Source organism: Equus asinus, chromosome X (assembly GCF_041296235.1).
Source record: "Equus asinus isolate D_3611 breed Donkey chromosome X, EquAss-T2T_v2, whole genome shotgun sequence".
Taxonomy (NCBI): domain Eukaryota; kingdom Metazoa; phylum Chordata; class Mammalia; order Perissodactyla; family Equidae; genus Equus; species Equus asinus.
The window spans coordinates 45,797,566-45,804,757 of NC_091820.1; the positions used below are offsets into that span (position 1 = coordinate 45,797,566).

Below are 7,192 nucleotides of genomic sequence, written 5' to 3' on the forward strand. Positions count from 1 at the left end.
TCGTCTACTTTCTGTCTCTGTGAATTTGATGACTTTAAGTGCCTCGTACAAGTGGAATCTTATAATATGTGTCATTTTGCGACTGGCTTCTTTCACTTAGCATGTCTTCGAGGTTCATCCATGTTGTAGCATGTGTCGGAATTTCCTTCCTTTTTAAGGGAATTCAGTTTTGAAATCTTTAAAATTATTAGACAGTAAATGCACTGAGGGAGGAGGGCATTCCCCTCCTAGTTCCGCTTGTATTTGAAGCAGAGAAGAGCAGAGAGAAAAAAAAAGGGTGTTGATGGTCCAGGAGGTGGCAGCAGAAGGCCAAGGGGCCCTGCGCGCGGCAGAGTCCTCGGGGCCAATTCCGGCCGCTGCATGCTCTGGTTCCTGCTTCCTCATCCTCTTGAAAGTTGGAGCTCCTAAATCCGGACAGCACGCCCAGCAAGAAGGGAGCCTGAGAGACCTGTGACAATGGGCTGCGGGGCGCAAATGGCAGCAGAAGTGGACTCAAAGTCCTAGCTGTGGTCTCACCAATACCCGCTGGGTGACCTGGAGCAAACAACTCGACCACTCTGAGCCTGGTCTGTAAAACGGGGAAGATAATATGGTGCACCTTACAGCGTTGTCGAGGGGATCTGAGGAGATGCTACATGTAAAACACTTGGCAAGCTTTAAAGTCCTGCATGTGCCAGTTACGGTCGCTTTTATGATTAGCATAAAGGCTATAATCAAGAGGGAGAAGACTGCATGGCGCATGATCCGCGCTTCCTGATGCGAGAGCGAGGAATAGCGACAGCATCGTTCGGCCTTCATCTTTGGGGCATTTCTGATTTCTTTCTTTTTACTCTCTTCCACCCTCCAAAGCTTTCCCTTTGGAGGAGTTCCTGGTCCTATTCCGCTGCATGCCGTTAACTGCCAGTGTGAGAAATGAAGAGGCACCATGGAATTCATTCATTCATTCGGGGCCTCAGCAAACACGGGGTGGAAGCGCGAGCTGTGCAGGGGGTGGGTGCTGGCCACAAAAGGCGAAGGAGCCCAGTGGTTTCCTGGAGGAACCCACAGTCTAGAGCATGCCCTGCGTGGGAGTAGATGTTCACAACATCCTCCATTTGCCTCTCCGGGTCCACGCTCCGCCCTCCTCCTCCCTGCCCTGTCCCCAGGAAGCCACCCCCTGCACTCGTCTCAAAGGGCTCCCCACCCTCTGGCTTCCTGTTGGCCAGCCTCTCAGAGAGCTCAGAGGCCGTGGAGAACAAGGCGAAGATTTATTCCCCAACTTCCTCCCTGTGAAGTCTCCTTGGGCTGACTGACCCCTCCTCTGAAGGTCCCTGCTTCTTTTAAGGTGGCCTTCTCCTCCATTTGGATAACTACGACCTCCCCTTGTCCCTCTGGGCCTGGACCGGTAACAACTCCACTGCTAAGCGCTCCTGCTTCTTGTGCTGTCCCTGTGGTTCCCCCGCACCCACATCTTTGTTGACGGTCCCTTTGTGAAGAAATACTTCTCGAACTATCTTAACTGCTTCCTGTTGGGGCCCTGCCTGATCTATCTACCGTGAGGTCAAGGCCATTCCAAGCTGGGCAGGCGCTGCTCCCCGTCTCCCACAACCCCTCTGATCCAGCTCTTTTTGTCCTCTTCTCGTTTCAGGCTTTAGCAGAAGGAAACATAGGAGTCTGGCTACATCCAAGAAGATGGGAGTTGAGGCTGTGGAAATCTCAAGTCAGGCGAGGCCCTGACGAGCTCTTTGGGTGGCATCCCTGGGCTTGCTGGGTGTGCGGGGTGTGTGGGGTCTGGGGGGAGAGAGGGGAGGGAGGGAAGCACAGGAAAGTCTCATTTTCGGGAACGCCTGTGGCTGCACGTTCCTCACCCGGCGTGGCCTTCATGGAGTTGTTTACTGACCATCGTTAAAGTGGAGCCTGACCTCCTGAGTCTCTTTCTGTTGCAGGCAGATCAGGGGCCTGCAGCTTGTCTGGAAGGTCAGAATAGGACAGTGACCACGTTCTCTTCTTCAAGAATCTGCTTGGGACCCCTTCCCAAAGATGCTTCTCCCCAGCCCCCACTGAGAGGCTTGAGGGCATAAGACCCTCCCCTTGGCCACAGCTGGTTGGATAAGGGATGGGCACCTGAACCAACTAAACCAATCAGATGCTCTCCCAGGAATTTGCCGTTGGGACCTCTTGGCAGTTCTTGGCCATCTTTGTCGGCTGCTTAAATGCTTTGCGCCGGGCACAGTTGTGGGGCCAGGGGAGACGGAAGTGAACAGCCCAGGGAGGGCCACCTGAGGCAGGCATTTTCCACCATGTGCACAGAGCCACAGAAAAAGCTGAGAGAGAAGAAGGAAGCGATCTCGGAGGAAAGCAGAGATCAGAGACCTCAGAGCAGCAGAGACGAGAAGGCGAGGACGGAGCTGCCAAGCCTCCTGCTGGCTCCCCTGTTGCTGGTTCCCGTCCTCAGGGGCCGGCTGCACTTCCTGTCCTTGAATCTCTGAGATAGCCACATGTCCTTCCCATAAATTCTCCCTTTTTACTTAAGCTTGCGCAAGTGGGCTTCTGTTTTGTGCTGCTAGACTGTCCCTGCCTGAGGCACACCACGTGACACAATTAGCTCACGGTCCCTAAGGGGCAATTTATCCTTTTTGCAGACTCTCTGCCATAAATTTTAGATCTCCACCTGGCTTCCCCTTGCCAACCAGTGAGTGTCCTTCTGGGCTAACTTTTGTTCATGCAGGCGGCCAATGAGCTCGTGTCACTAGATCCAATGGCCTTTCTGCGCCCCTTCCCTTCCTGTCTTCTTGCTGCTGCGCCGCCGGCTGACCACTCCTTCCTCTCTCACACTCTCCGCCACGAGGTTCCTCTTACCCCCCTCTCTCCTGCGTCTCTTCCTCCCTCTCCTCCTGCTCTTCGTCTGTCTCCTTGTTTGGCTTTTCTGGCGACTCAAGTGCCCCACTTTGTTTGCTCCGTAAGCCTCTTCTTAGCATTCTTTCTCGCTCTCTCAGCCATCCCCTCCCTCACCGTGCCTTCCGTCATCTAGTCTCTCCAGATCCAAGTTTGTTCCTTGGGTTGGCCCTCCCAGATTCTCATTCCCATCCAGCTGCTGGAAGCTTGATTGTGGGCACCCCACTGGCCCCTCAAACTTTGGGTGCTCCAAAGTAGTCTCAATATTTCCCCTCCCAAGCCTGACCCTCCTTTTGTGTTCCCTAGTTTGGTTAATGAGGCAGAAAATTTCTATGCCCTTCATCTGTGACTCTCAGAGCCGGGAAATTTTGGCAGGGAGTTTTGGCCAGGCTTCTCATCCCTTTGCCAGGAAATACCCACCTTGGGCCTCACTCACATTGTGATTCCAATTTCTTTGACTTTCTCCTTGCTGCTCACATTAGAATAAGTCACATGAGATCCTTGGCACCAAGGGGCTCCTTGTCCCTCACGCTGAGATCTCTGGTCCCACCTGAGGACCTTGGAGAAAGGAAACCCCGTGTGGCCTGTGTGTTATCCACATGGAGGCCGGAGGCCATCAGCTCCTCTGAGAGGTTGTTCTGTAGGCCTTTGCTCCCTGAGAAGGATTCCATTCCTTTGTGGGCATCAGTTACAGACCTTCCATTCAGCGACCTAGGAAAGCGAGTCTGTCAGGCCACAGCCACAGGGAGGGCAGGCTGTGGGGAGCAGGAAGGCCCGACGCATACTCAGTCTGTTCTGAGCTCAGCACAGGTGTCAGACGAACATCACTGCCTTCACCTTGTGGTCTGAGATCTCAGATGACAACTGACAAGACCACGTGGCCCTTCCTGCACTGCCAGAGTGACCCCAATGCTCACCATTCACAGCATGAGGACCTGTTCAGGAGGAAGTGTGTTTCCTGGGTGTGTAGGAGTCAGGAAAATGCTGGCTGCTGTCGCAGAGAAATCCTCAAGGTGCAGTGGCTTACCACAATGGGAGGTTATCCCTGACATAAACCTCAAAATCGGTGTTCCTGAAGGGCAGGACTCTCCTCTCCAGGGGGGACTCAGGGATCCCTCCATCTTGGAGCTCTGCTGGACTCCTCTGTACCAAAGTGTGGAAGGGAAAAGAGCGCATGAGAGGTTTCTATGGGCCAGACCTGGATGTGCTGTCCGTCTTTTCTGCTCACGCGCCATTGGCCAGAACAAGATCATGTGGCCACACCTGGGACGTACAGTCCACAAAACCAGCTGGGGAAGTAGCTCACTCATTTCTGTCCCAGGGGCTAACACATTGACCACAGTGGACCACTGGCCTCAAGGCTTATCATCCGCTGCTGCAGAGGGAGACTCTGAGGGCCTGGGGCACAAAACAGGACCATCTTGATGGAAAGGTCTCTGGGGGAAGAGAGTGCAGAGGGGGAGATGGGAGGCCTGGGCTGTCTCTGAGGAGGTCCCTGAAATCAGAGAAGTAGGCTTTAATTTGAGGTTACAATGTTCCCCGCCTTTAGCCTAGTCACCTGACTTGTCCTTTGACTCCCAGTACACATAGGCCCTTGCGTGGGGAGCCTCTGAGGGTCTCCCTGGGCCTGCTGTTATGAGGGAGCAACTACTTAACTTCCAGCTGGGGCCAGGCACCCCAGTCCCCGGGCTGCTGTGTCCTATAGCTGGGCAGTGACTTGAGGAGGTAGCCACTGGGATAAGAAAGAGATGAGCTGGGCTCTTAACACACCCAACAAGAGACTCATCTGTAAAGAGAGGTAATGGATCAGACGGTCGAACGACTGTGCTGTCCAACTCAGTAGCCGTTACTCAAATGTGGCAATTTCGATTTAAATTGATTAAAATTAAATAAAATAAAAAATCTAGTTCTTCCGTCTCACCGGCCACATTTCAAGTGCTTAATAGCAACGTGTGTCTGGTGGCCACCGTCCTGGACAGCGCAGATATGGAACATTTCCATCACTGCAGAAAGTTCTATTGGACGGCTAATCTAAAAGGTGCCTTACAGCCCTGACTGTCCACGACTTTATGAAAAACAATGCACATTAAAAATGTAGTGTCTGCTTAGCCAGAGCACTAGATGGGGAGAGAGGGAAATAAAAAGGTGAGAGAAACAGAGGAAGACATGTAGAGGAAAACATCTAGAAAGGAGAAATGCCCAGATGTCAGACAGGGGCCATCGTAGACAGCGGGGTTGGTTTACAAGATCAGAGGAGACTCGGGAGCTCAAGAAAAGGGGGTTTGGCTGTGAGGCAGCATGAGGTCTGGAGCTGGACAGCTGGTGGGCGCTGGGGGAGTCCTAGTGTCTCCCTACTTCTCTCTTGGCGCCGTGATGTAGTTCTGCTTCTCTCTCTTCTCCCTCCACCAGCCGTCCTCTGCCCCTCACAACTTAACCAGCCACTGACAGACCGGTGCTGCCTCCCGTCCATGGCTGAGTGGCTCGAGTTCTCTGTGCAGCTAAGTGAAACATTGCCCAGCAGGGAGAACCGGACTGGCCAGCTTGCCTTCCTCACCAGACCATGCCATCCATGGCCCCCGATCAGCCTCTGATTGGCTGGTGCTGGGTCAGGGGCCCTTTCTAGACCAATGGGCTGCAGTCAGTGGGGCGGGATGGACTACATGGAAAAGAATACAGCTACCTGGATGGCAGGGCTGGAAGGGCAGACAGGATCCTAAGAGGGGAGCATGGGGGCACGGGGGCCACCTAATGAGGCTTGGCTGGCCCACAATAGAGGGAAACCACACGCTCATCAAAGATGAGCAGACAAAGAGGTCCCTCCACTCCTTTCTTCCTATCTCTAACAGATACTAAGGATGTGCTTCCGTCCTCAGCAGTAAGGCAATGCCAAAATGAATCACATGGCTATTTGACCTTGGACAAATTACTTAACTTCTCTGTTCCTCAGTTTTGCCGTCTGAAAGGGTGGATAATAACAGTACCTCCTTTGCAGGGTTGTTGTGAGCTGCTTAAAATAGTGGCGGGCACATAGTAAGCATTATGTAAATACTGACTATGATTATTATTAGCCTGCAGGAGTTTATGGTCCTGTGTGGACCACAGATGAGCAATCAAATTGTAATGACACGTGATGAGTGTGATAATCAAGGTGGGTGAGAAACATGCGTGTTTTCAACAGTCAGGCAGTTTTTTCAGGCTTATAAAGAAAAAGCAACAGCCTCCTTGGCTCTACCCCAATTTCCGCTACCCAGAAGGAGGTGCTTTTGACTCTGATCTGTTTCTTCTCATATTTACCTCTGTATTTCTAAGTAACGTGCTTATGCTGTTATATCTGGATTTATTAATCTTGGACATTAGCCATCTGTTATGGGTTGAATGTGTCCCTCCGAAAGACACTGAGGTCCTAACCCCCAGTACCTGGGAATGTGACCTTATTCGGACATAGGGTCTTTGCAGATGATCGGGTTAAGATGAGGTCGTTAGGGTGGGCCCCAATCTAGTATGACTGGTGTCCTTACAAAGGGGGAAATTTGGACACAGAGACAGACACGCACACCGGGAGAACGCCGTGTGAAGGTCGGAATTATGCAGCCAGAAGCTGAGGAAGTACCAGAAGCTGGGAGAGGCCTGGACCAGATCCTTCGCTCGCATCTTCAGCGGGAGCACGGCCTTGCCACACCTTGGTCTCGGACTTCCATCCTCCAGAGCTGTGAGACAGTGCATTTCTGTTGTTTAAGCTGCTCGGTTTGTGACACTTTGTCATGGCAGCCGTGGAAAACAAATCCGCCATTGTTTTTTTTCCTTGAAAATCAAGCTGAACTCCCCTCCTCCCCACTCTTAGACTCTCTCTTGCTCCTATTATCCTAATAAAATTAAATCACAATTTATTGTTAAATCAATATTCAGTGTCTATAAGTATGTAAATTTATTCACTGCTGTGTTGTATAATATGCTTGGAATACATGTCCTTTACTGTACAAATTTTTGTTTTCCTTGGAGTTAATATTCATCTCTCGCCCCCTTTTTGTTTGTTTAGCTTCTGGATACATTCAAAGAGGCCCCTTGACTTCTCAGTTTTTTTCCTTGGAGACCTCATCCCAGAATCCTGCGGGCTCCCACTCTGGGCCTGCTGCCCAGGGACCCCCGGGATCTCCCCTCAGCATCCACGTGAGAATTCTTCTCGCCTCTCTCCAAGATGTGCGTCTCGAGTTTTCTGAATCCCATGCTTTCCACGGTCAGTGCTTACTTTATTAGTTATCCACTGCTGCATAACAAATCACCCCAAAACTTAGCGGCTTAAAATGACAATAATCATTTA

At 51.7% G+C, this 7,192-nt stretch overlaps 1 long non-coding RNA gene across 1 annotated transcript; it reads left to right on the forward strand.

Annotated features, from left to right (window-relative positions):
- The first annotated feature begins 1,186 nt into the window (after positions 1-1,186).
- On the forward strand, positions 1,187-6,866 carry LOC139042738 (uncharacterized). Its single transcript, XR_011499805.1, has 3 exons — positions 1,187-1,324; positions 1,628-1,699; positions 1,926-6,866. It is a non-coding gene; the product is annotated as an uncharacterized lncRNA (long non-coding RNA).
- Positions 6,867-7,192: the final 326 nt, after the last annotated feature.